The sequence below is a fragment of the Lemur catta genome, chromosome 5 (genome assembly GCF_020740605.2).
Source record: "Lemur catta isolate mLemCat1 chromosome 5, mLemCat1.pri, whole genome shotgun sequence".
Classification (NCBI taxonomy): Eukaryota; Metazoa; Chordata; class Mammalia; order Primates; family Lemuridae; genus Lemur; species Lemur catta.
In genome coordinates, this window is record NC_059132.1 from 63,443,695 (window position 1) to 63,469,596 (window position 25,902).

At 40.6% G+C, this 25,902-nt stretch overlaps 1 long non-coding RNA gene across 1 annotated transcript; it reads left to right on the top strand.

Moving 5' to 3' along the window:
* The first annotated feature begins 865 nt into the window (after positions 1–865).
* LOC123638423 lies at positions 866–21,287 on the top strand. The gene is made up of 3 exons (XR_006735348.1): positions 866–989; positions 6,369–6,483; positions 21,267–21,287. It is a non-coding gene; the product is annotated as an uncharacterized LOC123638423 (long non-coding RNA).
* Positions 21,288–25,902: the final 4,615 nt, after the last annotated feature.

A 25,902-nucleotide genomic window follows, 5' to 3' on the forward strand; every position in this document is an offset into this window, starting at 1 on the left:
TGGCTTAAAATGCAATGTTTTGTGCTCTTGCATTCTTGTTCTGTTCTTGCAAGTCTTGTCAGAATGATAAACTCCTCATGAATGATTATGTGCTCAGGGGCATGTGTTCTAGCCATATAGTGAGAGAGTTAAATGTAATTAGATCTTTCTGTGCTGCTTCTGAGACCTGCCCTCCTGTTCCACAGGAGAAACAGAAAAACAACAAAAAACTACCGCCCCATAATACATAATAAACAATTATATACAGATGGATAATTACTTTAAATAAAAACATAAAATTATTCCATATTTCATATTCATGGTGTTTTTGAAATTATGTGTCATCCTTCATTGTTAACTTCTCTGTCACATAAATGCTATTAGTGATAGAAAACAACAATAGGACTATTGTTCATATGGCAATTAGTAGATTAATTAATAGAACTAATTAAATAAATAATATGCATGAGAAAAACAACAATAATTTTATGTTTCTCTCTCTGTCCTCTGCTGTAGCAATTTATTTTAACTCTATTTTAAATTCTTTTTGGGGGGATGGATTATAGCTTAGCAACGTCTCTTCCTCTCAGAACAAAACTAAATTCCCCCCTAACCTCCTATCTCCCGTCTTGCTTTGGGTGAGTACTAAAGCAGATGTTGACAATTAGAAAATCCTCCATTGAGATCTTGGTATGTGGCACCTTGGTGCCTCCGGCTCGGTTTTCTGCATTTAGCAAACATCTTTGGATTTATTTTTTTTAATTTCTAGTGAGTGCTCTCACTCTACACTGTCCTATGATGGTCCCTTCTCTGAAAACCAATTCAGTGATGCTTTATGAATTTTCTGTTCTTGTATCATCAGGAACAAAGACACGTGGACCTCGTCTCAGGGCAGAGGATCCATCAGGGCTGTGGGTCCTTCTGTTCATCAGATAAATGATCGGCAGGCTTGTGTCTCAGGTGGTGAAGCAAACAGCTCCAGGACGTGCTTGCGTACTTCAACAGATCAAGTGAGTTTTAGTTATTCCTTATGACTAGTAGTTGAAAAGCTGCCCAGTTCCTTGTCCATTTTAATGCATAAACTTGCTTACAGTTTTAAGACATTTAGTGTTTAGGATAAAACACACTAGATTCATTAACAGAGGTTTTGTGTTAACAATTTGTAGACTGCACTCCCTCCTTGGCTTGTAGGTGGCCATCTTCTCCCTTTGCCTTCATATGTTATTGTCTTTCTTCTGTGAGTGTCTGTTTCCTAATCTTCTCTTCTTATAATGACACCAGTCCTATTGAATTAGGGCCCACTCATATGAACTCATTTTATCTTATTTTTCTATTTTATTTTATTTTTTGAGACAGAGTCTCACTCTGTTGCCCTGAGTAGAGTGCTGTGCCGTCAGCCCAGCTCACAGCAACTTCAAACTCCTGGGCTCAAGCAGTTCTCCTGCCTCAGCCTCCTGAGTAGCTGGGACTAAAGGCATGTGCCACCATGCCCAGCTAATTTTTTCTATATACTTTTAGTTGTCCAGCTAATTTCTTTCTATTTCTTAGTAGAGACAGGGTCTCGCTCTTGCTCCGGCTGGTCTCGAACTCCTGACCTCGAGTCCTCCCAGAGTGCTAGGACTACAGGTGTGAGCCACCACGCCTGGCCTCATTTTATCTTAATTACGTCTTTAAAGATCTTATCTCCAAATACAGTTGCAGTCTAAGGAACCAGGGCTTAGGACTTTATCATATGAATTGGGGGGGGGCACAGTCCAGCCCCTAGCACAGCATAAATGCTGTATCTGTTGATAAAGATGTATAACACCTAAAAGTAGGAACAGTTAGAGTTTAGGACTTGGACTGCACTGGGAAGTAACAGGTAAGGAGCCAGAGTGATAGGCAAATGCCCAGCTTGACTGGTCAAGCAGAGTAGCATATCAAATCTATAAAAAATGTTAGTTCAGGGGCACAGCCGTCATCACGGAGCAGTCCAACAGAGAATGTAGGCACTTCCTAGGGGTAGAACATAATGTCCCTCAAAAATATAGAAATAAGGGCAATAAGATTACTTCTGAAAGAATTAAATATAAAAGTGATTAATGAGTCCTCAGAATAAATAGTGCAAATTCATCTTAAAGATATAGATCTCAGTCCAGATCAAGTCTTGACTAAATTTATTAGCATATTTCCTTTCTTTCCCCCTCCAAAACACTATGTCAGTTAACGAGGTAGAACAAATTGGTCATCCATGGAAACAACAACAGAAAACCAGCCTGTCTTAGAGGCAAATGTTGGCAATTAATATATAGGTGCACTCTGAGTAGAAGACATTTTGACTCAATGACTTTACTTGTTGTCAAGGGACAGATAATATCCCTTTTGTTGGGATGGATACATCATGTTTGGAGAGCCTGACGGTTTAACATTCAGATCTGTTAACCAACTCCTATGTACAACAGTGTGAATTTTGATTACCTGAGTAGTTTGGCTATAGGAACAAAGTGTGTTGGCTAGATAATATGAAATACTATTCTATTTCTCACTGAATGTATTTATTGTTGTAAATTAATAAATGGACACACTGGTTTACACATGAAGATCTTGAAAGTTTTGGTATTGTCAGGTGGTGTCCTTGAAATTGGCCAATCATGAGGCCTGAAAAAGTCAAACTTGTGGGCCTTTGTCAAAGGTGAACTCTGTTATTACACCAAAATACTGTCACTCTTTGTGGCTTTGAATCAGGAAGCAGGGGGCCTTTTTGGCATGACTCCAACCTCATCATGCAATTTGTAGTTGAATTTCTATCACAATAATGAGGTACCCTAGTGTCAGTACAGAATGTTACAGTTGGGAATCTGTGTTACCACTGGGAGCCATCAGCAGCTCAGAGGTCCGTGTGTCCGTGTGTGTGGTGTATGCACGCCTGTGTGCACGCGTGTGGTTAGGAAGCAAGAGAGAAATGGATGAGAACATTAGGTGAGCCCACAGGCACAGCAGAGTAAAAAAAGGCAATATTAGCTAAAATTTACATGGTATTTACTATGTGCTAGGCATTTTTCTAAGCACTTTTACATTTACTAACCCATTTAATTTTTATAAAACTCCATGAAGTCAGGACTATTAACTTGCTGATTTTAAACATAAAACTGAGGTACTGAGAGGTAGAGTAGGATTAGAACTGAGGAAGTCTGGCTGTAAAGTCTGTGCTCATAACCATTAAATAATCATCATCACAGGACCACGTAAGAATTCCAGTTACTAGGAAGAGATCACAGAGCTAGCACCTGGAAGTGCTTATCCCTGAGTCCTGGAGGTGGTGATTTTATACCCCTGCCCCCTTGGGAAAAGGCAGCTAGCATCTGCAGCTTATCCTGAGTGCTACTCCATACTAGATACTGAGCTAGGCACTTTATATTATCTCAGAATAATTTAGGGTTAGTTCTAGAAGGTTCATAATGGGACCAAACCCCTGATGATGGTGATAAGAATAAAAATAACAATGATTATGATACTATAAAATATAGAAACAACAAAAATGATAACTACAATAGCAGCTAATATTTATTTAGGGCCGTCTGTATGCCAGGTATTGTGCTAAACACTCTTTATGCGTTATTTTATCTGCCCGGAAACCTGAGGTAAGGACTATGACTTGTTAGGATTGTTGCCTTTTCCAGTTTTTTTTTCATTTAAGCTACAGAGAGGTTAAGTAATTTGTCCACAAATGACTCTGGTTGAGGGTAGGAGAGAAATATAAGGATAGGAAATCAGAATAGTTTGGAAAATTGCAGAGATTAAATGTGTAAATATTTGGACAAGTGGTTTGTATTATAAACTGGTACACAAGTGAAAGACGGCTTATGTTTTCCGCCCTGATTTTGTTGTATACTGAAATACTCAGAGGCCAGCAGGCAGGGAGCAAAGTCTGCTCTATCCCACTGGATGACGCTGGCAGCAAAAGCCTCACCATCTGGCTTGGCAATGCCAGGCTGATGCCCAGCCCAGGGACTGGTGTAGATGAGATACTGGAAGGGAAGGCAGAGCCGCCAACTACATAATCCCCCAATCCCTAAGGGAGGACAAAATGTTATCCTTCTGTTCCCCTCCCCCACCCCGGAAGCATTAATTTTTCCCCCCCAGGGGAATGAAAGTTATCTCAGTTTGAACAAAACTTTCCAGTCCAGTCCCATCCATTGGCCACATTAATTTCTGGCCAACCCAATCTTACCATCTTCCATGGGTCCTGCTTGATGTTGCCTCTTCTGGAAGTGGGAATGGTGATTCATCTCTCCCATGCCTATTTCCCAAAGGATGCAAAGGAAACTTCCACAAATATTTCACATTAGTAGATGATGAAGATTCTGTAAGGAGATCCTACAACTAGGGAAGGCCCCCTCTGCCCATTCCACTTTCCTTTTCAAAACATGCCTGCAGTTCTCCACTGCTTACAGAATCAAGCCCCAACTCCACGAGACATTCATTCAAGGACTATATTTTTTTTTGAGACAGAGTCTTGCTCTGTTGCCCAGGCTAGAGTGCCGTGCCGTCAGCCTAGCTCACAGCAACCTCAAACTCCTGGGCTCAAGCAATCCTTCTGCCTCAGCCTCCCAAGTGGCTGGGACTACAGGCATGCGCCACCATACCCTGGAGCGATCCTCCCACCTCGGCCTCCCAGAGTGCTAGGATTACAGGCGTGAGCCACCATGCCTGGCCCATTCAAGGCCTATTAAAACCAAACTAACTAACCATCCTTGTTCAGTCACTTCTGTCTCCTAAGAGATTCATTTGCAACTGGGAAATGGTGGTGGAATTAGCATTCTGGTGGTGAACTTTTGATTGGTGGGAAACCAGAACCCCCTTTCCAATCTTACTGAGCTGAGATGTACTTTATATGACTTCTCAGGGGTGCAGTTCCACAGATCCAGCCGTGAGTTGCACTTGGCTGTGGCCAGCTCAAAAGCACATTCTTGTCCTGGCTCCCCTTCCTTCCCAGCTTCCCCTGCTGGGTCCTCACTTCTGTTCCCCAATAAAGTAATAAACAGTGCAGAGGACTCTTCTACCTCAGGCTTTGCTTTTTTAGAGAACCAGTAAAAACAGTAAAAAGCCCAGTTTTCAGAGATTCCCCATTTTCTCCTACCCAAAACCTCACCACTTATTCTATCATATTATTTGTTTGAGTCCATATAAGATTATTGAGTAAGAGAGGGGCTCAGAACCCACAGTTTTGAATCCTGGCTTCACCACTTACAAACTGCAGCTTTGCTGTGGTTGACACTGTGGAGCAACTTGCTCAAACCTCATTTCACCCTCCTTCTATTAATAGTTGGCGAGTAAAGGCTAAAATCTATAATGTCCGAACTCTAATGCAGCTAGCGTTCTGGATGTGCGTTAGATGCATTTGTGTGAGATTTGAAAGGTGGACTTGAATCAGAGACCATCTTCTTTCTCTTTCCTGCCTTCTGCTACTGGTAAGCTAGGCTGCAATAGGGCTGCCATGGAGTCACCTCTGTTATCCCGGGAGTTGAGAGGCAATTGCAAAGACAGAATGGTCTAAATGTTTCCCTGTGCCTGGTGAGAATAAAATAAACGAGGAGATGCTTTCAATTGGCAAAAGACTATCAGGTAAATAGTCAGTGAATCTGAAGGTGGAACTTTCAGAACAACAGCTCTCAAGGAACAACAGCTGAATTGGCACTAGGACTAGAGTAATTGCAAAAAAGTATGAGCAGCAGCAACTTACCTCTTTTGAAACAGTGCTCCTTACTGGGAACTTACTTGCAGCTTAATCTTAACTGTACCATCTGTTACTGTGTGACCCTGGATAAAACACTTGGGCTCTCTGAGGCTCGGTTCCCTATGTATAGCATGTAGATAATGATCCCAGCCCAGTGTCAGGTCATGGGTGTGAAAGTGTGTCGATTGTGTCTACAGCTATGTTTATGTCTGTACATATGTGTGTGTGTGTGTGTAAATGGATCTGTGTGGGTCTGTGTGAGTGTATCTGAATGCATCTTTCGTGTTTGTAGAAAAGTTTATTTGTATGTCTCTGTGAGTTTTTATGGACATGTGACTGTGCTGATGAATGCGTGTCTGTGCACATATGCTAGTGTGTACATACGTACCTATCTATGTTGTGAAGGTGTGTGTTATGTTTGTGATGATAGGTGAATGTTTGCCTGTATAGCTAAATACATGTATGTGCATGGGTAAGTCTTTGCCTGTGTTGCTCTACTTGTGTGTTTTCAGGTGGGAATACTGATATTTATGGGTGCAGCACTTCCTATAGGAATGTACAGAGCGTCCTCTAGTGCTCAACAGGAGAAAGCGCCCTACCGCAAACACAACAGGGTCTGACTTGTCATCAATAAGGCTGCTGATCAGTTGGTCCCTGTATCTACCATCTACAGGCCAGGTTCCCAAGACTGCCCTTGAGAAGCAGAGGTGGATCATGCCTTCTGGAGTGGGGCATCCCTGTAACAGAGAACACTGGATGGAATGCAGTCCACATGAAGGCGCTTGATGGTATGAGGTGAAAATAAGCATTTGCTGGTGGTGGGGATGGGAGCATAGGGTAGGGTGTGACAGGGGGTGAGCGTTTATTACACTGCATTTCCATATGGTGTGTCACCAGGGAGGTTGCTGGCACCTAATCAAATTTTAATGGGAAGGAAACTTACTTCTGGTCCCTACATTGGAGGATCACTGCACTTGAGAAGCTGATCCCAGAATATACTATATTCCTATACAGCTCTGTGTGGAGCATTTTGGGCTGATGGCATCTAAAGCACACAGGGGCTGTTTATGGAATGTTTTCTCTGTGCCAGGCACTGAACTAAACCCTTTATGGACCATCTCATTTAATTTTCTGAACAACTGTATGAGGTGGGTACTATGACTACATCCATTTCAAAGATGAGAAAACTGAGGCCTAGTAAAGCTAAATAATTTTTTCACAGTCACACAGTTGAGAGGTAGTAGAGCCATATTTTTAATCCAAACCATCTAACTTCAAAATACTGCCCTTAATCATTACATGGCGTTTCATGGGCCGAAATCCCCATTTTATAGAAGGCAACATGAAGACTAGGGGTATGGCACTTGCTGGCAATTTGACATAAGAAGGAATTTGACTGATAGAAGGAAAATATTGCTGACTTAAGAAAATATGTGAAATTTTGGTAAGGGTGTTAAGATCATTCAATGAAAAAGCCACTCTTTTCAATCAGTGATGTTGAGAGGCAATTGCAAATACAAAATAATGAAGTTGAATACTTACTTTATATCATATTCAAAAATTAGCTCAAAAGTGAATCAAAGACCTAAATATAAGATCTAAAACTATAAAACTCTAAGCAGAAAACACCGGGAGAAAGCTTCATGACGTTGGATTTGGCAATGATTTTGTGGGTATGACACCAAAAGCATAGATAACAAAAGAAAAAATAGAGAAATTGGATTTGATTTCCAATCATGCATAGCTAATAAATATATGACATTATTCTTAACTTTACTAGTAGTGATCAGAATGAGAATTAAAATCAAGATGAGAAACCAGTTTGCATGCATTATATTGGGAAAAATAAAAAATACCCAAGAATATCAAGTATGTGTGAGGATATGGAACAGTAACTCTTCTACGGTGCTGTGGAAATTTACCTTAGTATGATTACTCATAAGTACGTATCCTAGAGAAACCCTTACGTGAACAGAATGGGACATGTTTAGGATTGTTTTTGCACTAGGCATAAGATGGTAATATCTTAAACATCTTTCCACATATACTTCCTGCCTGCCCTTCTATTAGATTATCTTTTTCTTATTAAATTTAGGAGTGCTTTATTTTGAATACAGGTGATAGATATAGAAATTATAGTCTATCAACACAAAGGAATGATATAAATTCATTAAAAGGAATTAATTAACACATGTATCAATATGAATAGATCTCATGAATAAAATACAAGGTATTGAAGAACATGTTTAGTATGATGTACCACACGAAGTTTAACAACATGTAAAAAAGCCCCCACATTTTTAAGGGATTTACACATTTATATTAAAAAGAATTAAAAAGAGGCATGGAGATGAGAAATAGCAGACTCAGTGTTTCCCTCTGAGGTGCAGGGAGGCTGAGGAGGTTGAGAAAGCCTGGGGGGCTGGGTTGGTAATGCCTTATTTCTTAAGCTAGGAGGGGGGTGCCTAGGTGTTTCCTTTTATTCTTTCTACCTTATTTATGTGTATGAAATATTAAATTATAAATCAAAATATATGTCTCAAAAATACCTAAATAAGGTAAACATTATTTTCTTTCTAGTTGCTTTTAATGATGATTTTTTTCCTTCCTGGCTCTGCTGCTTCCTCGTGGCTCCCTCTGGTGGTAGCTTGTGCAACCGCAGATCATTTCCTTCCGATGTCTTGACTGAAGTGACGGACAGAAATGGGGTGGACTTTTAGCTCCACCCTTGTGCTCTTTGTAATGTAAACTTTCCACTCAAAGTAAAGTAAAAATGACAAATATATCTCGAAAACCATTTAAGAGATTCCATCTTCCCCATGAACTGAGCAATTTAAAAGCGGCTTTGCTTGGTTCCTTTAACCACCAGTGAGGATGTGGGGTGGGGGGAGCTGCAGTATATGGTTTAATTTTATTTTGGAAAACGGGAGTTTAAAAGGAGGGTAATTTGGAGAAATATTTGATTGGATTTGCATTTATATGCTTATTGGCCTTAAAATTAATTTGACAATAATCAATTTACTTTGCTTGAGCCCCTAACCTACTTTTTTAAAATGACATTTAGCCTGTTTTTCCTGTCTCATTTTTCTGTAATAATAGACAACAAATGCCCATCAGTATTTGACATTGCTCTTTTACATGCTGAAATTGTTTTTTATACATTTCCTATTTCTTGCTTCTCTGAACTAAGGCCTTATAAAGTATATTGGTAATAAGATATTTGCACTTGCCTTAACTCTTTTCCAGGTGTGTTAGCTTTTTTTTTTTTTTTTTAATGAAGCAAAGGCTATATACACGACAATTTCACTAAAATATTCTTAATTTCTTTTACAAAGTACTTATATGGCACTTGTTGCATTTTAAAGTGTATACTCTACTATTCTTTTTTTTGACAGAGTCTCACTTTGTTGCCCAGGCTAGAATGCCCTGGCATCAGCCTAGCTCACAGCAACCTCAAACTCCTTCTGCCTCAGCCTCCCAAGTAGCTGGCACTACAGGCATGTGCCACCATGCCCGGCTAATTTTTCCTATATATATTTTTGGTTATCCAGATAATTTCTTTCTATTTTTAGTAGAGATGGGGTCTTGCTCTTGCTCAGGCTGGTCTCAAACTCCTCACCTCGAGCAATCCTCCCGTCTCGGCCTCCCAGAGTGCTAGGATTACAGGTGTGAGCCACCGCGCCTGGCCTAAACTCTACTATTCTGAATACAATTTGTGTATACATGTATACTCAACAGAGTATATCCCAGAAAAAACTGATCACCCTGGATGTTTGGTTGCTCTTTCCCTTGCTGCTCACCAGTAATATTGCTGTTAGTCTCAGTAGGTCTTCATCAGTTCAGAACCCACTGAGAGTTTTTTCATTCTGAAGCCCTGGAGAGGAAAACATTGGGCTGATAATAGAATTTTTTTTTTTTTTCAGACAGTCTCGCTCTGTTGCTTGGGCTAGAGTACAATGTTGTCAGCCTAGCTCATAGCAACCTCAAACTTCTGGGCTCAAACAATCCTCCTGCTTTAGCCTCCTGAGTAGCTGGGACTACAGGTATGTGCCACCACACCCGACGCATTTTTTCTATTTTTAATGGAGATAGGATCTTGCTCTTGCTCAGGCTGGTCTTGAACTCCTGACCTCAAGCAATCCTCCTGGGTAGGCCTCCCAGAGTCCTAGGATTACTGGCATGAGCCACTGCTCCTGGCCCTGATAAGTAGAATTTTTTGTGCTTGAATTAGGCTGAATTTTTTCCTGAAAATGAGTGATATTAGATAAATATCTTGGGACTATCCATACTGGGGATTTTGACATTTGAAATATGATGGAAAAGTCATTTATAAAAAAATATTAAGTCTGAGTAGGAAAAACTGAGAAGAAAATGTCCAGTGTGTTAACAGTAGTAAGAAATTTGTGGAAATAGGAATGAAAGTCGGGGAGAGAGTGGTGGAAGAGGGGGAGACTTCCAGTATCTACATTATATACTATGTGAGCAGCTGATCTGAAAATCTTTCGGGTAGTTTTTTCTTTTGGCAAATTTTCCTTTTTAATCGTTTTCAAAACGACATGTAAGAAATGAATGAAAACAATATCCCAAGGTCCAGGTACCTTCCCTGTTAATATTAGAGGGAAGAAGTGAAAACAAGAGGTGTATGGGGACCATCCAATCTAGAAAGAGGTGAGCGTGGGATGTGAACACCTGCAGCCTGGTGTGTTGGTGATGTCGATCAATCAGGGACCACATTCTCTCTACTGATTCTTCTGCGGGGATAGCTGGAGATTTTAAGGGACTGGGGCAACTGGATTATTTGTCACCTGCTACCCTTTGCCTTATAAAGTCCCATTTAGTCTTCACTATACTCTTACAGAAGGATAAAAGAAATGATTGTCCCCAACCCCCAAGATATTATTTTCCTTATTGGCCTGCTAACTTGTCATCCTTCAGGTCTCAGCTTAAACATCTGTCTCACAGAGGACTTGTCATTGGTCGCACACCCTGTTCTAGTTTAGGTCCATAGGTTAAAATTGCTCATCACTTCCGACATTTTTTATGGTAACGCTGCCGGCAGTTTGAATATGCATTTTTATTTGTCTCTCCTACTACATTGTCAAATGTGCAAAAGAAAAGCCTGTGTCAGCTTGGTTTCCTTCTGTGTTCCTCACTTGGCACTGCGCCAGGTACAGAGCAATGCTCAATAATCTGCTGAATAAATGAAGAGTAGCTGTCGCTACAAGGATGTTGAATAGTTCCTGAGTGTTAGTTACATATTTCACCACCCCAAGCGCCTCTTTTGAAAATCTCATCGGAAACATTTTGCAATTATATCATTATGCTTTCTAAAAGAGAAACATACTGCCTGTCTTCAGCCGGTGACATATATATACTTCGTGGTTGGTTTACATCAAAGGCTTTCCTAAAGATCTGCAATATAGCATCGGGATAGAAGGCATTGTGCTGAGTGCTATGAACGCAGTAATTCCTGCAACAGATATTTGCTGACAGCCTCGTCTTTTCAAACCATCCCTTTCATCTTATTGATCCCTATTGATGAACATACAATGGCTTCCTCTTGGGCAATCATATTAAATCCTAAGATTGCAAAGTGGGAGACTGGGTAAGCTTCCCAGCTGTCTCGCTTCTTTCTTTTAATAGATGTGGGGTTCCAGATCCAGAGAGGTCCAGTCATTATAAACTTCTGGAAGCAGAATTCTGACCATATTATTTCATTGCTGGAAAGCATGGGCCCCATCTAATGTCAAGACTTTTTAATCCTGCCTGTTCCATTCTTCAAGATCTGTTCGTACAACATTCCTTTTTTAAATTTTCTTATTCCCTTTTCAACACTCTTTGCTCAAGCCCAGTTAAGCAATAATGATTCTCTGTTTGTCACATGTGCCCTGTGTCAATTTATTTTAAAATATGGGTTCACTTTCTCATCACTGAGAATCCTTAGCCAGGGGTTCCTGGGTAGCCCCCACTCTATCTGCCTTTTCATGTCTCTCCATGTTCACATCCTGCTCCTCCACAATCGTGGGCTCATGTAGGGGCTTTGGAGAAGGAATTCTTTAGCAGATTGGCTTTTTGGTGAATTGGCTTGTTTCCTCCTATCATCCACCAAACCTGAACTTAGCAACAATATAATCTCTAATCTGAATCCTCATTGCATTTTCTCTGTACCTCTCTTAGGACATGTCTGTGTGGGAATTACACATTGGTCTTATATTCTCTGTGAGAATGTGCGCTTCCTTAAAGATCTGCGTTTAATTCATGTTTCTGTCTCTCTGCATCGAGTGTCCTCTAGTACTTTGTACATAACTGATATTCAATAAATACTTGAGTAAAGCTGCGGAATGAATAATGGGCACTCACACAGTTTGCTTTGCCACTTACCTTGAGCACGTGCTTAAAGAGCGTGCCATGAGAGAGGTCTGACCTCACATCCTTGTCTAGTGACATGGCAAAGATCCCAGTGAGGCAAGAATTGTTGATGGGCATCTGGCTTGTCATGAGACCGAGTATCAAAGTGGGGTTAGAATTTAGGAATTCTGCTTTTTCTCTAGAACTCAGACACAGCGTCACTATTATTGTTTCTACTGTGATGGAATTATGTCCACCTCTAGCCAGTTATGTTCTGCCCATGTTCACCAAAGAAATTTTAATGGTATGCTCAGTTATTGTTTTTCTGTATTTACAGTCCTAGATAGCTAACAGAGCATTTTCTGAGAATTTCCAGGGAAAGGAGAAAGAGCAGTGACGTTAGGCAAGTTACTAAACCTCCCCAGCTCTGTATGGTAATGCCTCCTCACAACAGCCTCACTGAGTTTCATCCATGAATGTTAAATATGATAACGTCTTTGAAATCCTGTGTGAGGCATAAAATTCTGTACAGTTATCAGTTTTTGTATTAAGATGGAGTCAATAGCCTAAAATCTTTGTGCCATTCTCTGACCGGCCAATGGGAACTCTAACGGTTGTGATCCAAACAAGGCTGCTTTTGGGGTGGGAGGAGGGAGGAGAGAAGTGGGTGAAATTTGTGTCCCCACCACCCTGCTTTACAAGGGAAATGTACCTTTATTTTGTATGTCATCACTATTGGAACAAACCCCCGTATGCTATTAAATCTATGAAGTAACTCACCTCATGAAATGAAATATTTAAATGTTTTTCCAAATTTATCAAACACAAGTGCTCTCCCCCATAAGGAACTGCTTGCTGTGTAATGAGAATTGAGTTCAGCCTGCCGCAATAGTTCTCAGTCTTCACTGAATATTACAGTCATCTGGGGAACTTTAAAAAAAATCCCAATGCCCAAGCTGTACCCCAGACCAATTACATCGGAATCTCTAGTAATTCCAATGAGCATCCACTATTGAGCATCAATGGGCTAAAAGACTTACCGTGGTCCTTATGTTCTTGGTGTCTGCCTCCAGTAAGGGGTCTTTATTGGGGGATGGTTATTTACTTTAAATACATATTTTAGTTTCTTTGCTTCATGTGTAACTGCAAATTACATGTCAGGGTCATACTTAACATTTTGTCCCAGGAATCACACTGTTTGAAGCTTTTAGAAGGCTGATCTCTGAGCATGTTCTTCAGAAATGCCCAACTTTGAAGATGACACATTGATTCAAAGGGTTTGCCTGACTGACTCTTCTTGACATTGTCCTTCCAGGTTTCCATTACTCTTCTCCTTCCTTTAATCGCAAGATCACTCCTGTTTGGAAATTGGCTGCCTCAGTGAGATCAGGCTTCTTTACTTTCCAAGCATCTTGTGTTTATTTTGTTTCCTTTGAGCAGGGTCCAGCGGCCTCCAGTCCTCCTGGATGAAATCCAACCTACATTCTTGATCGGCCCTGGCTCCTCTGACATCCCGGGCCAGCCCTCTGGCTCACAACTCTTCTCTCGAGAGGAAAGTCCTGAGAATAACCCTTTTCTCTGAAGCATGTGAGTCACCGTCTTCACTAGGATCACCACCTCCTCCCTGTCTCCTGGAAACTGCGCCTTCATTCAAGTCCCTAGATTATTATAGTCATCATGATTAGATATTTATCCAGTACCAGAATTTCTAGACTATTCTGCTTAGAGTTAATGTTTCTGTTATAAATTGCATTTAGAGTACCCATGAGTCTAAGACCCATTTTGAAATGTCCATATCTTATGGGTATTGATATTTCTTTCTCCTTTCTAGATTGTTTCTGATTTCCTCAGGGCATCCACATTACATGTATAAGCAGTGCTAGGATTTTCAGGCAAACGTAACATGAGTCATTTTTTCATTCTTCAGCATCTCTCTTCCTTTCTACCAGCACTCCAAGAAATTACATTTGTACATGGGACATGAAAAGGTTGGTATATTATCAGACACCTGTCCTTCCATAACAATGGGGCAGGTACCTGACCCAAACTGGGCACATTAGATGCTCCTGAATTTAATCTTGGACAGAAAGATAAAAGAGTCTAAAAACAGTTAGAGTTTATTTACCTCAATGCTGATGTCTGCCCAGGCTGTGATAATAATCTTATTGTACTTGTTTCCTCAATTCTGGGGACACCATGGTTCCTACCAAACTTGAGCCTAGTTCATAGTCTTCTTGTTAGTTCTGTAAGTTTTCAGATATCTTTCTGACTAGCTTCAGTTACTCAGAGTCAGTTTGTGTTGGCCACAACTCAAGATCAGAGCTGGAACAGAGCAGATCCTGATAAAGCCTACTAGGGACTTGGGTGACATGGTTTTCCCTCATCCTCCCTTTTGAGAATCATGCTTTGACTGCCAGAGTCAGCAGGGAGGACTGGGTAGCCTTGTTTACATTATTGCCTTGTGCCATCTGGCAGGGAGTAACAAAGACCCCCAAACACACTCATCTTTAACCTAAGTACTGAAGGTGTTAGGTACATAATTACATAAACAAGCTAGCAAGGAGGATAAGATCACGCATTTATGGTGAGAGACAGGGTTTGGGTCCTGGCCCTAGCATTTACTAGGTGAGTGATGTTGAGTACTCCATGTTTTTAACACAAGGGTACAACAGAACTCTCTTCATGGGATTGTTACTTAAATTAAATAACAGCATTGTAAGATGCTTGGCACTGCTCTGGCATGTAGTAAGTTCTCTCTAATGATAGCTATTATTATTATTAGAATTCTAGAAATAATGGTTTTGTCCATCTTTTTCACAGAAAAATTATTTTATTATCTATTATATCAGGAAGGAAGAGGAAGAGCAACCAGTTGGGCCAAAGGGTGTCTTATTTGATCTTATAAGGTTTTCCTCCAATAAAGCACATGGGAGGCGTAAATAATTACCACGCTTGATCTTGATCTTGTGTTAGACTTTGGGAAAATGAATCAGACAGTGACTTTTTTCTGCAGAGAGGTGAGGCTGCTATGGACTTGCTATGGGACTTGGTGAGTTTTGGGCATAGACTTGGATTCCTAATGTTCACCTGGGAAACGGGCTTGTGGCACTAAGAGATTGGTTGTGAGGTGGGCTATTACATGACTGGTTAGATTTCTCTATAGGTGGTCCACTTCCTTCTGTGATTCTGGTGAATTCATTTCAACAAATATCTCTGGACTTCATTACTTACAATTAACCATCATCATGTCCTCCTGACCAAAAGGCCACCTAGTCACCTTAGTCAGCCTGAAGAGCCACTGATGCTTGTTATATTTCTTTCCCTACAACCCAAGGTTTGTGATTCAAGCCAATGAGAAAGTGTATTAGCCATAATAATAATAACAACAAATACTAGGGCAGCTTCTAACATTTACTGAGCACTTACTATGGGTCAGGTCCTGAGCTATATTGCTTTCAGTCCTCACAGAACCTTATAAAACAGGTATTGTTAAGGTCCTCAGTCTTCACATGAGGAAACTGTGGAGCAGAGAAATAAACTTTCTAAGATAATGCAATGTGTATGAGCAGAGCTGGGATTTGGACCATGGTCTGCTGGACTCAGAAACCTGTGCTGTTAGCCAACCTGAAGGTTTCCTAGAAGAAGTGGGGGCATGTTCTTTCTAATTATGCTTTAGCACCTTTCAGGGGATTACGTGAAGGGGTAATTTCTGAGCCTCTATAAGAGAAATGTTGCAAGAATTTGGAGAGGCCCTTATGATCTTTAGGAAGTGCTTATTTAATTTTTATCACGACAGTTTTTGCTTTCTTTTCTTCATCTGCTCCATAGCCCCTTTTCTAAGCATATTACCAGTTAGTGATCTTTTTAGATTTAGAAATAGATTACTTGCAGCTGGGCTATGGGCCAAGTGTTCCCCAACAAAATCATAATTTACCACAAAGACCTTATCTTACTGGTATTATAATATGTGAAGATTTTCCTTAAAGTGGGAAGTAAACTGACACAGTAGAACACTGAGAGTCAGAACATTTCAGATCAAGTCAGTGCTTATTTGCTACCAACCAGGGGCAACCTGGAGCAATCTCCTCTGGCCTTAGTTTCCTCATTTGTAAAATTAAATTATTTCTAAAGGCTCATGTTAAAATGCTTGTGCCACTAATTTCCAAGTCCAAGTGGGGGACAAATTATAGGATGTAAAGCAATATAATAAATAGTTAAGAACCTAAGGCTTTGAGACCATCTGCCTGAGTCTGAACGCCAGCTCCACCAATTACTGGTCTTTAGTCTTCATTCGGCTACTATTATAAAGTGAGTTCTCTAGAGGCAGATGCTGAGAAATTTGGTGTGCAGTATATTTAAGGATCAATACATCCCTGAAAGGTATTAAAGGAAGGAGAAGCAAGCAAGATTGGGCAGAGAGAGAAACTAAACTGTGATGCAGGTCAGACAAAACCTTGGCCAATCCAGTGGGGAACTTTAGAGCCTATATGCCCATCAGATCTTCCCCATGGTTCAGGCTTGACTTATTACTTTATAAAGGCTTAGCTGGAAAAAATATACCTTTGGGCAAGGTGGCTTTCTGAAGCTGAGGAAAACGCTGAAGAAACTGACAGCTGGAAGAATAAGTCATTTCTCTAAGAAATATTTGGTGGTGCATTTCTACCATAGCTACCTGATACTTTCAGGCCTCAATTTCCTTGTTTGCCAAGAGGTGGTAATAATAAAATCTGTCTCTCAGGGTGTTGTGATAATTCAATGGATTATTATACATAAAGTACCTCGAATAGGGGTGGGAGACACAGAGGAAGCTCTTGATATATATTACTGATGATGATGATAATGATGACAGTGCTATAGAATTTTTGAGCTGTCAAGAAAGTTGGAGATCATTTAGTTTGGTGGTTCTCAAATTTCAGCATGTATCAGAATCACTTGGAGGGCTTGTTAAAACACAGATTGCCAGGCGTATCTCCAAAGTTTCTGACTCAGTAGGTCTTGAATGAAGCTTGAGAATTGTATTTCTAGTTCATGGATTCTTTATTGGGCTTCATCAGTTCTGCTATTGATGCTCTCTATTGCATTTTTCATTTCATTGATTGTATTTTTCAACTTCAGGATTTCTGATTTTTTTTTAATTATTTCAGTCTCTCTGTTAAAATTTTCTGATATATCTTTAAATTATTTCTCTGTGTTTTCTTTTAGTTCACTGGGATTGAAAGCAGTTATTTTGAATTCTTTGTCTGACTGATCACAGGTCTCCATTCCTTTATGGTAGTCACTGTCACCTTATTTTGTTCTTTTAGTGAGGTCATATTTCCTTGCTTATTTTTGATGCTGGTTGACATGCATTGATGTCTGTGCATTGAAGAATTAGGTATTTATTCTAGTCTTCACAGTGTTGGTTTGTTTGTCCCTGTCTTTCTTCAGTAGACCTGCTCAGAGATTCTAAGCAGACTGACTTGTGTTCCCTAAGCTTGTGACTGCTACAATTATTTCAGCACTAGAGGTCCCCTGAAGCTCAGGTTTGCTATGAATCTCACAAGGGCTTTGAGGTTGGTGTGGTGCCCAGCCTGATGGACCTGGGGAAGACTCGAGGAGGGTACCCAGGCTGTGTGGGAAAGCTGGCAAGGGGCTCAAGCCTGGAAGCCTGTCCCAATGACTCAGCGGGGTTACCTCCCGGCTGTTCCCTGAACAGGCAAGTCAGTCCCTAGACTATAGCAAGAGGAGCCAGAGCCAAGAGTGGGCTCTTTTAAGATTGGTGGTGGAATGGTAGCTGGTGAGCCTAGTCCTGTGGGCCCTGATGGGCACATGTCTTCCAACAGTTCTCAACACAGGTGGAACAGTTCCCTGAGTGCAGCAAGAGGTGGTGGAGCTGAGACTGGGCCCCTTCAGAATCTGCTGTGGGATGGAGGCTGCCCCAGTGGCCCAGAGAGGCTCATATCTCCCAGCAGTTTCTTACACAGGTGAGATAGTTGCCTGACTGTTCCAAGAGGGGCCAAAGCTGAGACTGGGCCCACAAAGGATCTGCTGTGGGACAGAAGCTGGCAAGCCTGTTGTCACTAAGACTCAGTTCAATGGGTAACTCCCAGGCTGCAAGATATGGGCAAGTCTTCTTCTGGGTTCTTGTGTGAGTAGTACTAAGCTGAGACCACAGCTGACCAGGCTGGAGCTCAGCCACAGGAAAACTTTCAGTCCACTTCTAAGACCAATGTCAGCAGGCAGATGAGTCTCTCTGCCAAGATTCTAGTGTGTGTGTGTGTGTGTGTGTGTGTGTGTGTGTGTGTGTGTGTGTGTGTGATTGGTCTTAGACTACTTGGTAAATGGTTTTGGTTGCAGCTAAGCTTCTTGGAAAATGGGGCCATTTCTGGGCTTGAACCTGGGAGCCCAATTGGTAGGTTTGCCACCTGGGTGCAGGTCTGAACTCTCAAAATGATCCTTCTAGGTCTTGAACTCCACCAGGGTTCTATAACCTCCTACCTGAATCCTGAGGCGCCCACAAAGAGATTTTTGTCTGGGTATAGGTGCGGAATTCTTATTTTTGTGGGATGATACAAGTGGGTGAACTTAGCCATTTTTCTACGTTCAGTCTTTAATTTGCATTTCTAATAAGTTCCCAAATGGTGTTGATGTTGCTGGTTTTGTATCACACTTTGAGAACTACTGGTATGAGCATTTCCTTTTTCATTTGAAGTCCATACAGGTAATGATTGGCCAATGTCTTATAGTTAGGTTGTGGCAGAAGGAGACAGATCCAGAATCAATATCTCCAGTCTGCTGCTCTTTCTACTGTTGTAGCATCTACATCTGTCACTTTAGCATTGAAATGACAAAATGACTTCTTCAGAGCTGATGCTAACCACAGACAATAAAAATATTTTGTTTGTACTAAGATTTTTCAGATGTGACTAACAGTATGTGTAACACTTGAATCGGTACATTTGTTTCATGAATTCCTCTAGGCAATTACTTTTATGGAATAATTCCTGGTGGTATGTTTCCCTTTTCCAGCACTCCTGGGGATATTTGAAATAAAAGACAAATGTTTTTGTCATAAAGTTTAATTAAGAAGGTTAATTAATGGAAAATACCATATAGCACAAATCAAACTTCCTCCATCCTCCAGGGCAGATGTGACTCCCCTGCCTACCCTCTACCTAACCAACACACAGGAAATACCCTTCCAGGGATCCATAGCTCTCTCCTTCTCTCCTGGGCTCACCCTTGCATATAGCAAGTGCTGAGTTTTAGAAAACTGGAATTGCATTTGATAAATTGCTATCTCTTCTCTGTTTACAAAAGACAAAATTCCTATTTGTTCAGGCTGCTATCTTGACGGCCTTCTGAGATACCATGGGGGCCTCCCAATCTCATACTCCTTTGTCATGCTTCTGTACCGTGGAACTCTGGGCTGATTGTGCCAGTAAGTGGGGAAACTGAATCATTTTCTGGGGATGCCATTGTATTGTTGATTTTACTTCTTCCTGAGTGTTGAAGGCCTCTTTTCATGTCTTCCAGAAAGTCACCTTCACTCCTTTTAGAATCATTCTAACCCAACCTGCCTCAAGGCCCTCGTGCTACAGAATAGTCCCCCCTGTAGCTTCATTCCATACAGTGGATCTTTCCAGTAAGCATGAAAAAAGGGCATGAGCATGTATTTTACTATTGTTCAGCTTCTTATGTGAAATCAGAACAGATGGTAAGTGAGGACTCAGAAGGCATAATTTCAAAATGTGCTGAATGGCCCAGGCTGGCCAAGGGGGCTGGGGATGGAGAGAGAAATCTACGGAGCCCCCATAGCCATAATTGATCCTCAGCCACTTCAGCTTCTATTGGCTCTTCATTTTCTTTTTCCTGCTTCATGTTGTTTGTAAAGAGCAAAATGTGACAGCAGACTGGCTGCATAATTTGTGGGGCCCTGTGCAAAATGAAAATGCAGAGCCTTTATTAAAAAATTACCCAGAATTTAAGACAGCAACAGTAGACCATTAAACCAAATGCAGGGCATTTCTGAGCCTTGTGTGTCTACCCATGAAGCTAGTCCTGGGTAACAATCATAACCTGTGACCATGTGTGCCATTGGCTCTCGGGCCAAAGACTTAGGGTAAACTACCTTTGTTAAATTTGTATGTGACATCCAACCAGACCTTTTCAGTGCTCTACCTCACTTGCCTTGACCTTGGTAAACCAGGACAATTTTGTACTGCTTTGGCCACTGCCCTTAAGTGGTAGACTAAAAGGTCTTTGGGGCAGAATATTCATCTGTAGAATCCTAACTGTTCTGCAAACTTAACACTGTCAGCTGGTGAGAGTTTCTCAGGAAGTAACAATGAAAAAGATACAAGTCTTGAGACAAAGATCTGCTGAGACTCTGAGCTACCTAAAGCACGTAAAGGGATTTTAAGTTAACTTTTGAGCGGGGTTCACCAGGGAGCAAATCAACACCAGGCTTGAAGAACGGATCATTATAAATGCAGCCTGTGACCTACATATGCCTCTGAGCTGCTGTCCTGGGGGCAGTGCACAATATGCTCTGTGAGTCAACACAGCTTGAACAGGATTCTTATCTTAAAATTTTAAAGCAATTAAGTCATAGACTTTATGTCCTTTCTCTAAAAAGCATCTAAGAAATTCCAATAGCCAAGGGTTGAGTGAGGAACCACCAAGGTGACACAAATGGCGAATGGTGAGCCTGCACTTGCTCTTGTGGTGTCCAGGAGAGAGGCTGCACCCTGCTCTTTCTCAGACAGGTTCCTGAAGTTGAGCAGTGAAAAAACAAATATAAAAACTGCTGAAACATAGGCTGGCTCCATGGTTAACTGCTCTAGGAATTTCAGGAGGTGTAGGTGGGATGCAACGTCTTACTGTGTTTTATGAATGGTAAAGAGTACATCTTGATTCCGTTCTTCCACTTTCCACTCTCCAGTCATGTTTGTTGTAACTTATTTTTAAACAGTCCACGTAAAATATGGATGTCTCTTGCCTCTCTAATTGTAACATAATTTCAAAACCAGTTTTACTGAAAGAAAAACAAGATGCATAGTGCTGGGTCGATTATTCTGTGAGTTACTTACTAAAACAGAACTTTGATTTTGGTTTTGTAATTGCACAAATTGGGAGGAAGGAATAAAAGGAATGGCATAATATTAAGTCTGGTCAGGGGGAGAAAGACCAGGTGCCCATCTGAAATATTCTTTTGATTCCATGGTATTATCTTATATTCCAGAGTGAGAAACGTGGAAAGGAAGACCAAAGACGTCCATCAAGGAGATGGGTGTAGGGGCTCAGAACTGAGAATTCTCGAGAAGCCAAGGCAACTCTCCCTAACCAAGCTTCTTCCTAGTGAAAAAACATGTCTCCACTTTTGTTGTTTTTACCTCTAATGTGGTTTCTCTCCTTGGTGGAGCCTTGCCAGTATGTCCTTATTTCATCTTCATATCTGAAGAATATTTTCACTAGATCTAAAATTCTTGGTTGAGAGTATTTTTCTTTCAGGATTTATAAGATAATCGTCATCGTATTCTATTTGCCACAGTTTCTCTGTATGTAACATAGTGCTCTTGTTCTCTGGTTCTTTTTTTCTGAGGGTTTTTTGTTTGTTTGTTTGGTTTTTGTGAGAGAGTCTTGCTCTGTTGCACAGGCTAGAGTGCTGTGGCGTCAGCCTAGCTCACAGCAACCTCAAATTCCTGGGCTCAAGCAATTCTCCTGTCTCAGCCTCCCAATTTTTATGAGATTTTTCCCCTGTCACTTTCTAGTAGCTATTGTTGTTATGAATACTGTCTTCTTTTATTTTCTGGCCAGAAATATGTCAGCAATATGTGTCTTTTTATGTTAAAGTTTTAGTCACTTCATGTGGCACCACTGGAGTCTTGCTCTCAAGTAAAAAGCCATAAAAACTATAAACATGTCCTGTCTCATGCTGGTTTCTTCTTCCAATTTTTGTCTTCCTTCCAGAATTTGTCTGTTTTTGTCACTCTTCTAGCACCATTAGGTCATTATTTTATTTTATTTGGCCTACAGTTAATAACTGATGTCTGCAGGAAGATCAGGTTCCATAGGAGCTTACTTGGCTGTGTGGGATGTGGGCACTGGTTTTATTTGGGAAATAAGTATGGCAACCGTAATCCTTTCAGAGTTTAGAGCATTTAAAATCTAAATCTAGCTATGGGTACACAGCAGGTTTACAGTAAATGTTCATTGAATGAGTAAAGGAATTAAAACAACTGGTCTAATGACTTTTTCACTGAAAGAGAAGGTTGTTTGATCTATTTAGATACACTGTTTTACTTTTGCTATCCTGTTAACCCAATTTACGGACTTGGAGAGAAGAAATGATTTCTATGTTTATCAGCACAGTTTTTACTTGGTGGACTCTTGCTTCACTTAAACTAGCATTTCCTGTGAATACCTGCCATTGTTTCTCAGAGGCACAAATCAATAAACCAGAAGAGAAACATACCTTCAGTTTTGGAACCATAAGATAAACACTGTTTGTCATTGTTCCAAAGAAAAAGACTTCAATTATGAAGCAGGTCACTTGGGTAAATAAGATTGCTTTAGCTTGCAGTGAAATAATAGAAGAAATGCTTTGTAGAGAAGACAACCACTCTCATTTAAATGTTGTAAAAGCCATGAAATATGAACAATAAACAGTCTAAAATTATGAGAAACTAATTTGATTGCTTTTTCTAAAAATAATTCAATTACTGAAGTAGTAGTCAAAAGACGTGGAACAGATGTTTGATCCAATGTCTTATAAAATATATTACTTAGCTACATACGAATGAATTAAAATTGATTTTGTGGATGCCAATTCAGGAGCAGCAATGCTATGTAATAGACCTTCAAATTACTCAGAAGATTTATTTTTGAACAATAGCGTGTAACTTGGAATGGAGAAAGTTTAGGAACAATTGGAGAAAGGGATTAGTGACAAAGAAATTGAAAACTATATATTGCTTATTAGACTATTTAAAATCTAGGAATTTAATAATGTTTTAAAAATATTTACTCCATGGAATATTTACTCAGTATAGTCTATTACTAAGTAGACAGAATTAGAGAGAGAGAGAGACTAAAGAAGTGGGCATGGGACCGGTGGTAGCTTTAAAATACATCCACAAATTCTTCAATAGTCCTCCTCATGTAAATGGACTTAGTGATCACTTCTAAACAAGAAAAAGTGGCAGAAATTATGATGAGTAACTTCCGAGGCCAGGTCATGAAAGACGTTACTGCTTCTGCCTTGCTCTTGCTGAGATCCCTCATGCAAGGGAAGCCAGCTCCCGTGGCATTAGGACACCGAAGAAACCCTGAGAGGTCAGTGGGTGAGGGACCGAAGCCCCTGAGGCAGCCAGCATCCATTCGCTGGCCATGCTGGGAGCCTCAGTCAGGCCTAGCTTCAGTCAGACTTCCAGACGACTTGGGATTGGGCTGACTGTAGTCTCAGACGATAAATTGACTAAAACCTCCTGGGAGACCCTAAGCCAGAATTACCCAGCTAAGCCACTCTCAAATTCCTGACCCACAGAAACTGTGAGATAATAAAGGTTTATGCCTGTTTTAAACAACCAAATGTTGAGGTAATTTTTTTATAAGTAATAGAAATTTATTTGTTCTGGAGGCTGGGAAGTTTTGTTTTTTTTTTCAATTCAGGATAATATGGGGGTACAAACACTTTGATTACATGAAATGCATTTGCCTCACTCAAGCCAGGGCTGCAAGTGTGTCCTTCCCCCATACAGTGCGCCCCGCCCCCATTAGCTGCGGGTTTACCCTCCCCACCCGCTCTACCCCCCCACCTGACCAGCACCCAGTGAGTATTACTACCATGTGAGCACCTTAGTACCCGCTAGATGGCGAGTACTTGTGGTACATGTTTTTCCATCCTTGTGATACCTCACTTTGAAGGATGGGCTGAATCTCTATCTAGGATAATACAAGAGATGCTGGATCACCATTGTTTTCTGTGGCTGAGTAGAACTCCATGGTGTACATATACTACATTTTATTAATCCACTCATGTATTGATGGGCATTTGGGTTGTTTCCATATCTTTGCAATTGTGAATTGTGCTGCTGTAAACATTCGAGTGCAGATATCTTTATCATAGAATGTCTTTTTTTCCTTTGGATAGATGCCTAGTAGTGGAATTGCTGGATCAAATGGTAGTTCTACTTGTAGCCCTGTGGGGTATCTCCAAATTACTTTCCACAGGGGTTGTACTAGTTTGCAGTCCCACCAGTGGTTTAAGAGTATTCCAGTCTCTCCACATTCATGCCAGCATTTTTTATTTTGGGACTTTTTGATAGAGGCCATTCTCACTGGACTTAGGTGACATCTCATTATAGCTTTGATGTGCACTTCCCTAATGATTAGAGATATTGAGCACCTTTTTATATGTTTGCTGGCCATTATTCTTTCTTCTTTTGAAAAGTTTCTGTTCATGTCCTTCGCCCATTTATTGATGGGGTTGTTTGATTTTTTCTTGTTGATTTTCTTAAGTTCTATGTAGATTATTGTTATCAGCCTTTTATTGGATGTGTACAAAGCAAATATTTTCTCCTATTCTGTAGGTTGTCTATTCACTCTAAGGACAGTTTCCTTGGCTGTGCAGAAACTTTTTAATTTGATGAGGTCCCATTTGTTTATTTTTGTTGCAGCTGTGATTGCTTTGAGGATCTTCTTCATAAATTCTTTACCTAGGCCAATGTCTAAAAGAGTCTTCCTCATATTTTCTTCCAGAATTCTTAAGGTTTCACGCCTTAGGTTTAAGTCTGTTATCCAATCTGAGTTGATTTCTGTGAGAGGTGGGGATCCACTTTCAAATTCTGCATGTGGATATCCAGTTTTCCCAGCACCACTTATTGAATAGAGATTATTTTCCCTAATGTATAATTTTGTCTGCTTTGTCAAAGATTAGCTGACAATATGAGGATGGTTTTATATCTGGAATCTCCATCCTATTCCAAAAGTCTATATCTCTGTTCTTGTGCCAGTACCATGCTGTTTTGGTTACTATAGCCCTGTAGTAAAGACTGAAGTCTGGCACATTGATGCCTCCCAATTTTTTCTTCTTACTTAAGATTGTTTTGGCTATACGAGGTCTGCTCTGGTTCCAGACGAAGCGTAGAATTATTTTTTCTAAATCTGTAAAGAATGATGGTGGAGGCCGGGTGCGGTGGCTCACGCCTGTAATCCTAGCACTCTGGGAGGCCGAGGCGAATGGATTGCTCGAGGTCAGGAGTTCGAGACCAGCCTGAGTAAGAGCAAGACCCTGTCTCTACTAAAAATAGAAAGAAATGATCTGGCCAACTAAAATATATATAGAAAAAATTAGCCAGGCACGGTGGCGCATGCCTGTAGTCCCAGCTACTCGGGAGGCTGAGGCAGTAGGATTGCTTAGGCCCAAGAGTTTGAGGTTGCTGTGAGCTAGGCTGACGCCACGGCACTCACTCTAGCCAGGTCAACAAAGCGACACTCTGTCTCAAAGAAAAAAAAAAGATTATTAAAAAAAAAAAAAAAGAATGATGGTGGAATTTTGATAGGGATTGCATTAATTCTGTAGATCACTTTAGGTAGAATGGAGATTTTAACGATATTGATTCTACCAATCCATGAGCATGGTAGGGATTTCCATCTGTGCACATCATCTACAATTTCTTTTCTCAGCATTTTGTAGTTTTCCCCATGAATATCTTTCACCTCCTTCATTAAATATATTCCTAAATATTTAATTTTCTTTGATGCTATTGTGAAAGGTGTTGCATCTTTGATTTGATTTGTGGCTTGACTGTTATTGGCATATGTGAATGCCACTGATTTCTGTGCATTCATTTTATATCCTGAGACTTTACTGAATT